Source organism: Pseudorca crassidens, chromosome 1 (genome assembly GCF_039906515.1).
Source record: "Pseudorca crassidens isolate mPseCra1 chromosome 1, mPseCra1.hap1, whole genome shotgun sequence".
Taxonomy (NCBI): domain Eukaryota; kingdom Metazoa; phylum Chordata; class Mammalia; order Artiodactyla; family Delphinidae; genus Pseudorca; species Pseudorca crassidens.
The window spans coordinates 184,868,929-184,881,529 of NC_090296.1; the positions used below are offsets into that span (position 1 = coordinate 184,868,929).

General features: G+C 41.0%; 1 protein-coding gene across 13 annotated transcripts in view; it reads left to right on the top strand.

Annotated features, from left to right (window-relative positions):
• MLLT10 (MLLT10 histone lysine methyltransferase DOT1L cofactor) overlaps window positions 1-12,601 on the top strand; it is a 248,003-nt gene that overhangs the window by 3,582 nt on the left and 231,820 nt on the right. The window lies entirely within an intron of this gene.

Below are 12,601 nucleotides of genomic sequence, written 5' to 3' on the forward strand. Positions count from 1 at the left end.
ATTCATATTTCTTTTTACTATATCTGTACAGGTAAAGTTTAACTTTGCTCAGTATTTTCAGACATTCAGTCCCTTTGGTAAAGCAACATAAAAATCTTCCTTTTTTTGACTTGGCTGGCTAACCTTCTTTCTGAACACTTCTGTAAACCTTCTGTAAGAATGAGGGAGGAATGTTTATTCTTTGTGGCCAAAATCATTTTTCCAGTTGAACTTCTGGAAATATGAGGGAGAAAAAGATTTAATCTTCATTAATCACATGAAAGTATTACCATTTGCAGTGTGATAGTTTCTTCCTTTTGTTGTTGACTAGAGTATGTGACAGCAGGTAGAAAACAAATATTTCAACTTCTTTACCTACATGGATAGTATGAACAGAAGCTTTTATTTTTGTTTGGGCAATTTTTGATCAGAAATAATGGCTGAGTAGCTTATATAGGATTGTGAAACTCAGAGCAATATTCTGTTGATGTGTTTTCTTTGTGTGTGGGAATGCACTGTACCAGAGTTTCAGCTATTCTAGTGTTACAGAAATGGGAACTGGCAAGTGGAGGATGAAATTAATAATGAAAATTTTAGGACTTAAAGTATGTATAGGTTTACTCTGTCTTTTTTCCTCTTTGTAGCATGTTATGGTTTGGGGTTGATGGGTCACCAAGCAAAGGAAGTTATGCTTTAATTTGTTAGTAAACACTGACAGTAAGGTGAGGCTCTTCCAGGGGATGTCACAGTAGATACATGGCCAGAGAAAGATGAGAAAATAGGAAAGTGGGTATCAAGAGAGGGAGGATAAAGAGTTGAATGGGGAGTGGTAAAATGGCAGCATTATTTGCCTCAAATGCCACTTGTTGCCTGTTTCTATTTCTTTTTCCTCTCTGAGGTCATGGTCAGGATATTTAGGTGAATAAAGTATTTATCTTAAAAGGTATATAAAGGTATATTGGAGGACCCATTTTATTTTAGCTTTATTTGGTAGGATGGTGGGGGTCGTTAATGAAAGAAGAGGCACAGAGTCTTCTAAATTCCTGTAGTGTACAATTATACAAGGTAGGATTGTTTGTAAAAAACAAAAACTCATTCCAAGCTTAAATAAGCAAAGAAAGGGCATTTTGTTATAAGGATATAGTAGCCAAGAAACCTAACCTGAAAATGTACCCATGAATTAGAACGGGAATGGAATTAGTTTTAATATTATTTCTGCTTTTCTCTGTGTGTGTCTGCTTCATTCTTTTCTTTTCTGCAGATTTTCTCTGCTACTTACTCCAAAAATCAATAGTTAACTTTTTTGATTGTTTACCATTTGTCAGATACTGTGCTGAATATTCTATACCAAATATTTTCTTTACCTATCAAATATATGAGGTAGATATTCTGTTACTTTCATTTCATAGATAAAGATATCGTACTTTTTTTTTTTTTTTTTTTTTTTTTGCGGTACGCGGGCCTCTCACTGTTGTGGCCTCTCCCGTCGCGGAGCACAGGCTCCAGATGTGCAGGCTCAGCGGCCATGGCTCACAGGCCCAGCCGCTCCGCGGCATGTGGGATCTTCCCGGACCGGGGCACGAACCCATGTCCCCTGCATCGGCAGGCGGACTCCCAACCGCTGCGCCACCAGGGGAAGCCCAAGATATCGTACTTTTAAGAGAAATACATATCTAGTTGGAGTCTGGGCTGTGATGAAGCTCTCAACCAAGGTGTTGTATATTGCCTCCTGTGGTGAAAGATGGCCATACTTCAGCTCTTAATATTTTCTGTCTCCTGTCTCAAGAGGCTAAATCGCAGTGTGAATCTCATGTTCCTCTTGGGGGAAAAAAAACTGTCTTGGTTTGTCTAGTTCTGGACCAGTTAGCTAGCCATGGCTAGACAATAGGGTTGAGTTGCTCAGACACAGGGAGATCTCTGTGGGTTTGGGATAGCTCACTTTTCAGAAGAGGGGGAATTATGAACTGGTGGTACCTTGACAGATACTGAGGAGTAAAAATCCAGAACAAATAAAGTATTTTTAGACAAGAAGTTTGGTTGTATATAGAATGGCTTTGAAAGGGGAGGTTAGAAACTGAAAGTCTTAGGATGCTGTTACTATAAAAATGTGAGAGTAGAAAGGGAGGGAGTAGAAAGAAAGAGGGAGCATTTTGAAGGAGGAAATGACAAATGGATGTGGGGTGAAGGAAAGGGAATAATCAGAGATGATTCTGAGATGTCAAGGTTGAGCACTCTGGAATGGTGATACCATTAACAGTAGCAAAGGAAGGAGAGCAAATTTGAAGAGTAAGGAAAGTTGTTTTGGGCATGTTGGTTTTGATGCCGCTAGGATTTTTCATTGGAAATTTAGGGTTAAAGTAATGAGGACAAGTTAGAGTTGGAGCTGCATAGAAGGAAGATTGGGAAACAAGTGACATTTTTTGTTAGAGAAAAGAAGAGTGAAGACAGAACTACGGTGAATGTTCACATTTGGGAGAGTAAGAACGAGTTTCCAAGGATGGATAATGAACTGTCAGGAAAGGAGAACCTGCAGGGTCCAGTAGCAACAAAGACAGTTTTTTTTTTTTTTTTTTAATATTAACATTGTATACCCATTTTATTTTTTATTTTATTTTTATTTTTATTTTTTTTGCGGTACATGGGCCTCTCACTGTTGTGGCCTCTCCCGTTGCGGAGCACAGGCTCCGGACGCGCAGGCTCAGCAGCCATGGCTCACGGGCCCAGCCGCTCCGTGGCATGTGGGATCTTCCTGGACCGGGGCACGAACCCGCGTCCCCCGCATCGGCAGGCGGCCTCTCAACCACTGTGACACCAGGGAAGACCCCCATTTTATTTTTAATTTGTTTTTTAAATTAATTTATTTTTGACTGTGTTGAGTCTTCGTTGCTGCGCACGGGCTTTCTCTAGTTGTGGCGAGCAGGGGCTACTCTTTGTTGTGGTGCGGGGACTTCTCATTCTGGTGGCTTTTCTTGTTGCGGAGCACAGGCTCCAGGTGCGCGGGCTTCAGTAGTCATGGCGCGCAGGCTGTAGAGCGCAGGCTCTGTAGTTGTACACGGGCTTAGTTACTCCGTGGCACGTGGGATCTTCCCGGACCAGGGCTCGAACCTGTGTTGCCTGCATTGGCAGGTGGATTCTTAGCTGCTGCGCCACCAGGGAGGTCCACAATTATTTTTTTTAAGAAAGAGTTTTTGATGGTGACATTGCTGCCAAGGATGCTGAAGGACTAAGATAAGTACTTGAGACAGCAATTGTAGTTCTCTGGTTTGGGCAGAACCCTCATGATAGGGCATCGAAAAGAGTAAGGATTGCAGGGTTGGATTGAATGTTGAAAATAAGGAAAGAGGAAAATAAAAATAGATGGGGAATTGAGGGAAAGTTTGGTTGGTTTTTAAGGGAAGCTCTTTGTTAGGCATTCATTGTTCGGAAAAAACACTCGAATTGCTTTATTCACCTCAAGTGAATAAGAATTTTTTTTAAAAATTAATTTATTTTTGGCTGCGTTGGGTCTTGGTTCCTGTGCGCAGGCTTTCTCTAGTTGCAGCAAGTGGGGGCTACTGTTCGTTGTGGTGCAAAGGCTTCTCATTGGGTGGCTTCTCTTGTTGTGGAGCACGGGCTCTAGGGTGCACAGGCTTCAGTAGTTGTGGCGCGTGGGCTCTAGAGCACAGGCTTAGTAGTTGTGGCACACGGGTTTAGTTGCTGCACGGCATGTGGGATCTTCCCGGACCAGGGATCGAACCCGTGTCCCCTGCATTGGAAGGTGGATTCCCAACCACTGTGCCACCAGGGAAGCCCAAGAATTTTTATTGAAATATTTTCATTAGACTTCATTGTTTACTAACTGCTGTCACAGTGTTTAGAGGTTTTGTTTTTAAAAATAAATTTATTTATTTTTGTCTGCATTGGGTCTTTGTTGCTGAGCGTGGGCTTTCCCCTAGTTGCGGTGAGTGGGGGCTGCTCTTCCTTGTGGTCCGCAGGCTTCTCATTGCGGTGGCTTCTCTTGTTGCGGAGCACGGGCTCTAGGCATGCGGGCTGCAGTAGTTGTGGCTCGTGGGCTCTAGAGCACAGGCTCAGTAGTTGTGGTGCACAGGATTAGTTGCTCTGCGGCATGTGGGATCTTCCTGGACCAGGGCTCGAACCCTCGTCCCCTGCATTGGCTGACGGATTCTTAACCACTGCACCACCAGGTCAGTCCCAAGGTTAGAGGTTAAAACACTCATTGATGACTGTTTTTTTTTTTTTCTTTAATAAATTTATTTATTTATTTTTGGCTGCATTGGGTCTTTGTTGCTGTGCGTGGGTTTTCTCTAGTTGCGGGCTTCATACTCTTTGTTGCTATGCGCAGGCTTCTTATTGCGGTGGCTTCTCTTGTGGGGGAGCGTGGATTCTAGGCGCGCAGGCTTCAGTAGTTGTGGTGCGCGGGCTCTGTAGTTGTGGCTTGCTGGCTCTAGAGCGCCGACTCAGTAGTTGTGGCGCATGGGCTTAGTTGTTCCGTGGCATGTGGGATCTTCCTGGGTCAGGGATCAAACCCATGTCCCCTGCATTGGCAGGTGGATTCTTAACCACTGTGCCACCAGGGAAGTTCTGATGACTGTTTTTGTATTTAATGTGTATGTGTTCTTTTTTTTTAAATTAACATTTTTAAAAAGTAAATTTATTTATTTTTGGCTGTGATGGGTCTTCATTGATGCGCATGGGCTTTCTCTAGTTGCGGGGGGGGGCTACTCTTCATTGCGTCACGTGGGCGTCTCATTGCAGTGGATTCTCTTGTTACAGAGCACGGGCTCTAGGCACGCAGGCTTCAGTAGTTGTGGCACATGGGTGTAGTTGCTCCACGGCATGTGGGATCTTCCTGGATTAGGGATCAAACCCATGTCTCCTGCATTGGCAGGTGGATTCTTAACCACTGTGATACCAGGGAAATTCTGATGACTGTTTTTGTGTTTACTGTGTATCTGTTCGTAACTACCACAGGCTGAAGAGATTTATTAGAAATTTTACCTACTTATACAATTTTAATGAGATACAGAGAGAGGATATTTTATTTAATTAATTAATTAATTTATTTTTGCGGTACGTGGGCCTCTCACTGTTGCGGCCTCTCCCGCTGCGGATCACAGGCTCCAGATGCGCAGACTCAGCGGCCATGGCTCATGGGCCTAGCTGCTCCGCGGCATGTGGGATATTCCCGGACCGGGGCGCGAACCCTTGTCCTCTGCATTGGCAGGCGGACTCTCAACCACTGCGCCACCAGGGAAGCCCGAGAGAGGATATTTTAGATATTTAATTATTCTGCTTGGAAAATGTGTTGACAGTGCATTGTGTAATAAATAAAATGGCCAAAAGCTCATTAAGTATTTGCATTGTTTAGGTCTTGCTCTTCTTGCTCTAAATGAAAGATGATTCCTTTCCTCCAGGAGGTGAGCTGTAACTTTCTTCTATTGCTCTGCCTCTCTTTATTTCAGTTCTTCTTGGCTTTTTACATTGTTCGGGAGGAACCACTGGATGGACTCAAAACCAGGGCTTTAGGGATTGATCTAGGGATGCACTATTTTATTTTTAAATTTTTTTCTTACTGAGATACATAATGCAAATAAATTACTATAAATCTGTAAAACCATATGAAATACACTTAATCACAGTAAGTATATTTAGATTTAATTCTACAAATTAAAATTATATTAATATGCATTTGATTATCACGAGTAGTTCTGAGCAGTATAAAACATAAAATGACCATCTGTGTGTTCCCTACCCAGAATGAACAAATGTCCATTCTTCATATTTGCTTCAAATCTTCCCTTCTGCTTAAAAAGAACAATAAATTAAAAAATTAAGTTGAAGTACTATTTGTATTCTCCCCAGTCTGGGTCAGCCATTACCCTTTTAATGTCTGTGGGGCCAGTCTCTCTATATGTTTTTCTTGCCAGTTTTATTGAGCTATAATTGATATGTAACATCAGAATGTTTAAGGTGTACAACGTAATGATTTGATATACGTATGTATTGCAAAATGATTACCACAGAGGGTTTAGTTAACATCCATCACCTCACCTAGTTGCAAATTGTTTTTTCTTTTGATGAGAACTTTTAAGATTTATTCTTAGCAGCTTTCAAATACACAATACAGTGTTGTTAACTACAGTCACCATGCTGTACATTACATCCCCAGAGCTCCCTTATCTTACAACCGGAAGTTTGTGCCTTTTGACCACGTTCACCCATTTCCCCCAACCCACTACCCACTGCATCTGGCAACCACCAATCTGTTCTCTGTTTCTGAGTTTGGTTTTTTTAGGTTCCATGTATAAGTGAGATCATATAGTATTTGTTTTTTCTGTCTGACTTGTTTCATTTAGCATAATGCCTTCAGGGTCCATCTATGTTGTCACAGATGGCAGAATTTCCTTGTTTTTAAGACTGAGTAATAGTCCGTTGTATATATATACCACCATCTATGTTTTACTCCTTCTTATTACACGTATATATCCATACACACCACCAACTAGTGTATTATTTTACAGGAATGGTAAATTCTATATGTGTTCTGTGATTTGTGACATAGCTACTTGTGACATCACTACACTGATATATATTGATCTAGTTCGTTCTTTTTATCTGCTTTTTAGTATTCTGTCACAGAATGTACTGTAATTTATTTAATTCCTTTATTGATTGTCATTTAGGTTTCTAGTTTTTCATAACCACAAATAGTGCTGCAGTGAACATCCTTGTAAATATAGTGAAGCTTGGTTTTTTAAAAAAATGTAGTCTAAGAATCTGTATTAACATGGTCTACAGATTATTTGTTTACATTTATAGTAATGACTGATACATTTGGGCTTCTTAAATTTTTATTTTGTATTATCTATTTTGTGTTATCTATTTTTGTGTTATCTATTTACCATGCTTATTTTTTTTCCTCTTTATTTTCTTCAGTTGGAGTGATTATTCTTTATTCTTCTTTTGAAAAATCTGGTCTGATTTGGAGGTTATATGTTCCATTTCTTTTCTTTTAGTGATTGCCCTTAATATTTTAATGTGCATACTTTATATTTTTTCTGTGAGTCTAAGATTAATCTTTTTCTTAAAAAATTAATTAATTAATTTTGGCTGCACTGGGTCTTTGTTTCTGTGCACGGGGCTTTCTTTAGTTGCAGTGAGCGGGGGCTACTTTTCGTTGCGTTGCGCGGGCTTCTCGTTGCAGTGACTTCCCTTGTTGCGTGCAGAGCACAGGCTCTAGGTGCACGGGCTTCAGTAGTTGTGGTGCACGGGCTTAGTTGCTTCGAGGCACATGAGATCTTCCTGGGTCAGGGCTCGAACCTGTGTCCCGTGCATTGGCAGGCGGATTCTTAACCACTGTGCCACCAGGGAAGCCCTAAGATTAATCTTTGTACTCCTTTTGAACAAAACCAAGGACCTTAGGACACCTTATGTTCACTCTCTTTATCTTGCAAAATCAGTGTTATTGTTGTTTACATTTTAATTCCACCTTATTTTTTTTTAAAGAATCAATTTTATTTAGTTATTTATTTTTGGTTGCTTTGGGTCTTTGTTGTTACACGTGGGTTTTCTGTAGTTGTGGCGAGCGGGGGCTACTCTTCGTTGCGATGCATGGGCCTCTCATTGTGGTGGCTTCTTGTTGCAGAGCATGGGTTCTAGGAGCACGGACTTCAGTAGTTGTGGCACGTGGGCTCAGTAGTTGTGGCTCATGGCCTCTAGAGTGCAGTCTCAGTAGTTATGGTGCACAAGCTTAGTTGCTCCACGGCATGTGGGATCTTCCCAGACCAGGGATCGAATGCATGTCCCCTGCATTGGCAGGTGTATTTTTAACCACTGCGCCACCAGGGAAGTCCCTATTATAGTCTTAAGGAGTATATTTATTTATTTGAATATTTAAAACATAACTTATTTTGGCCTCTTGCCTTCTGAGATGGCCCACGCTCTGTCTATGGAGTGGGTTTCTGCCTGAATAAAACCTTCTTTCACTTAAAAAAAAAAAACTTTATTAAGAAAGAAGTATTCATTATTTATTTATTTTGGCTGTGCCAAGTCTTAGTTGTGGCATGCGGGATCTTCAATGTGGCATGCGGGCTTCTTAGTCGTGGCCAAAACGTACTTTTTATAAAAATAAATAAATTTATTTATTTATTTATGGCTGCGTTGGGTCTTCATTGCTGAGCGTGGACTCTCTCTAGTTGAGGCGAGTGGGGGCTTCTCTTTGCTGTGGTGCACGTGCTTCTCATTGCAGTGGCTTCTCTTGTTGCAGAGCATGGGCTCTAGGCATATGGGCTTCAGTAGTTGCGGCACGTGGGCTCAGTAGTTGTGGCTCGTGGGCTCCAGAGTGCAGGCTTAGTAGTTGTGGCGTCTGGGCTTAGTTCATCTGCGGCATGTGGGATCTTCCCGGACCAGGGCTCGAACCCGTGTCGCCTGCATTGGCAGGCAGATTCTTAACCACTGCACCACCAGGGAAGTCCCCAAAACATACTTACTTTAAAATTTCTCAGAGATTCTGGAATTCTTTCATTTTTTTTGTTTTTTAACTGTGGTGGTAGATGTCTTCACATACTTTGTAATTTTTGACTGTGAGCTAATCGTTGTTTTCTTTCTTGGGATTCCTGGTCCTCTAACCTGGGTTTGTGGAGGTGTCACTGAGGGAAGTTTTTTCATTTGCTCTGTAACTGTTAAGAATTGCTTTTGGCTGCTAGTAACAAAGACCAGATTACAGATTAATCTGGCTTCTACAGATTAGCAATTTACAAATTTACTGATTTCTTATTTGAAAGGAGTTGAGAAACTCCTTTGAAGCTTTTATGATAGCTCTGTGAGGTCTTTATTTATTTAGTCTGCACCACATGGCATGCGGGATCTTAGTTCCCTGACCAGGGATTGAACCTGTTCCCCCTGTAGTGGAAGCACGGAGTCCTAACCACTGGACCACCAGGGAAGTCCCTCTGTGAAATCTTTAGGGATCAGACTTTCTTTCTTTCTACTATACCAACCTTAGCAGATAGTTTTCATTTTCAGCATTGTTCTACGGTCACAGCATGACAGTCATTGTGACTGCAGAGAGGTGTTCCAGGCAGAAAGAAGGGAGGGCAAGGTTGAAAGTGGTTCTCCTCCCAGCTGAGTTATCCTCTTGAATGAATTTTCTCTAGTCTTAGTGGTCCAGTCCATGTTTTTTTGAGATAGATTCCCCTTCGGTAGGATTGGCCTTTTCCATTTCCTGTACTTACACAGCACATCTAGGGTCTGTGCTGGTGTCATAGTCAATCCCAGCCTCTAAGGTATATATTAGATCAGGTATCTTCATTGACTGCCTCAGCTTGAACTAATGTTGATTCTTTTAGCTTTTAAGTTCTTTTTTATTTGTACCACAAGAAGATTTACCTTTATCTACATAATTAAAAATTTGTTTTCCAATTTATTTATCTTATATACCTCTGACTTAAGAGTACAAGAAGCCAGGATGGGGCGTCTTCAGTGGCAGTCTAAAAAAGATATTGTGGGGCTTCCCTGGTGGCACAGTGGTTGAGAGTCCGCCTGCTGATTCAGGGGACATGGGTTCATGCCCCGGTCCGGGAGGATCCCACATGCCGCGGAGTGGCTGGGCCCGTGGGCCATGGCCGCTGAGCCTGCGTGTCTGGAGCCTGTGCTCCGCGCAAGTATTGTAGGGGCTTCCCTCGTGGTGCAGTGGTTAACGTAGGGACATGGGTTTGAGTCCTGGCCCTGGAAGATCCCACATGCCGAGGAGCAACTAAGCCTGTGTACCACAACTACTGAGCCTGCACTCTAGAGCCTGCGAGCCACAAATACTGAGCCCGTGTGCCACAACTACTGAAGCCCGTGCGCCTAGAGCCCGTGCTCTGCAACAAGAGAAGCCACTGTGATGAGAAGCCTGCACACCACAGTGAAGAGTAGCCCCTGCTTGCTGCAACAAGAGAAAAGCCTGCGTGCAGCAACGAAGACCCAATACAGCCAAAAATTAAAAAAAAAAAAATTATATATAACTTTTTTCGTTTTATTCCTGTATGAGCTTTTTAGCCTGTATGCTTTATTTATTTATTTAAAATTTTGTTTTTGATGTGGACCACTTTTAAAGTCTTTATTGAATTTGTTACAGTATTGCTTCAGTTTTATGTTTTGGTTTTCTGGTCGTGAGGCATGTGGGATCTTATCTCCCTGACCAGAAATCGAACCTGCACCCCCTTGCATTGTAAGGTGAAGTCTTAACCACTGGACTGCCAGGGAAGTCCCAGCCTATATACTTTAAATAGAATGCCTTCAAAGTTTAACATTTGCTAACGTTTTTTTCACTTACTGATGATTCATGTCTACTCTTTGCTTTTAAATTCAGTGTAGCATCCTGAGTTCCTATAGCTTTGAAACAGGTGATTTTAAAAAGTTAACAGATTTAGTGCTTACCACCATACATAAAATAGCAAATAGCCAATTTCCGTTGTCTCACTTCTTGAATTCCTTTCTTTTACTGTGAGAAAAACTTAGCATAACAACTGACATGAAGTAGGTGTTTAGTACTTGCTTGTATCCTTTTCTAACCTGCCTACATAACTAGTAAGAGAAATGAAAACATTGGGTACATTCATACATTGCCCATTGTACCTATTTATTCCATTTTTTGTTTAGATTTAATTTTTATGTTTATCAAAGTGAAAAATGCACAGTCAGTAGTACCAAAAGATTCTTTTGCACACACAGTAAAACAGTACCTTGCTGCTTGACTCTTGACGAGGAATGTAGAAGCAGCTATTTTTTTTTAAAAAATAAATTTATTTATTTATTTTTATTTATTTATTTTTGGTGGCACTGGGTCTTCATTGCTGTGCGTGGGCTTTCTCTAGTTGTGGCGAGCAGGGGCCAATCTTTGTTGTGATGTGCGGGCTTCTCATCGCGGTGTCTTGTTGTGGAGCACAGGCTCTAGGCACGTGGGCTTCAGTAGTTACAGCACGCAGGCTTAGTAGTTGTGGTGCATGGGCTTAGTTGCTCTGTGGCATGTGGGATCTTCCCGGACCAGGGCTTGAACCCGTGTCCCCTGCATTGGCAGGTGGATTCTTAATCACCGTGCCATGAGGGAAGCCTGAAGCAGCTATTCTTGACATATCAGTTTTAGATGTTGTCTTTCAGTATATCACAAATTTTGGTTAAGTCAGGAGTATTAAACAGAAAATTTTACGTTATTATGACTATTTAAGTATTTTGTTCATTTCTGAGCCAAAAGCATACTAAGATTGTTTTCTTTTTAAATTTTTTTTTCCCTGGGATTAATAATTGTCTTGTATTTTCATTTTCCTTGTGTTCTTTATTTAAGGCTAAACCTTTGCATACTTTCTAGTCACTTCATGTAATTTTCCACTTGTTTAATGAATCAGGTAGTCTATAAATGCAATTTTCTATACATTATAAAATTCCAAAAAGGAAAAAAGTTTTACCATCTTACTTGATGGATAGTTTGCCTGAGTATGGAATTCTTTCTTGGTTGGAAATAAGTTTCCTTCAAAATTTTGAAGGTATTTCTCCATTACTTTTTAGCTGTCAGTGTTTCTTTTAAGAAGACCAGTGAAGTTCTGATTTCTAATCCTTTATATGTGATTGTTCTCTCTGGATTTGGTGTGTTTTCTGTGGCCAGTTTACCAGCTATTTCTCATGGTAGTTAGTGTACTGTCCCTCACTCATTGTACTGGGCACACAGTGGCCCTTTCAATTTGGTAAATCGTGTTAGGGAACATGAGTTGAGTTAAGGGAGAATTTTTTGGAATTACTTTTGACAGTTCCTCAGTTCTATTATCATTGTTTGCTTTTTCTGTATTTTTCTTTATTTGGATGTTGGACCTTTTGAACTGATCTTGCATTTAAGTTAATCTATTTCTTTCTGTTTTACTTTCTGAGGCAGTTTCTTACTTTATTTTCCATTCTTTCACTTAAATTTCTAAATTCTATTATACTTTTAATTTCCAGAGGCTCTTTTATGCTTTCTGAATGTTTATTTTTTATCCTCTGCTTTTGTTTCTTAAGTGCAATATTTTCTCTTAATTCTCTGAGGATGTTAACCAGATGGTTGTTTTTGTTTTGTTTCAGTGTTCTGAAGTTTTCTTCTGCTCCTGGGAGTCTTTTCCTCAGAGTTCCTTTGTACCATTTGTTTTGGCCTGTCTTGTTACGGACTTTGCTTACAAATCTAGTGACTGGTAGCCGTACATTTGAATTTAAGACAAGCTCCTAATGAGGTGACTGGAAGTTCTGTGTGTGTGGCAGAAATTGTTGGCAGATTGGCTTCATTATAGGTGTCTAGCTGGGTTCTTTTATTGGGATGCCACCAACTGGTTAGTTTATTCAGAGAAAAATCCTCCAGTCAGCTGTTTGGGATTCACAACCTGGTTACCAGTATTCCTTGAGGCATTGGTTGCTGGAATTTCACGATCTAGAACTAGATTTTTCAGTATGCCTTTGCTCAGATGTCTCCAGGTCCAGATTTCCTTTTGCTTACCCTTTGTGCAGTTTTCTCGGCTGTGGGAGAGAGAGTTACCTGGTAGTGTGTAGAGAAGGGATTGTGTGTGTGGGGTGTTGATTATCTTTCCGGTTTTATCTTATCCCTCGTCGTGTTTTGAGC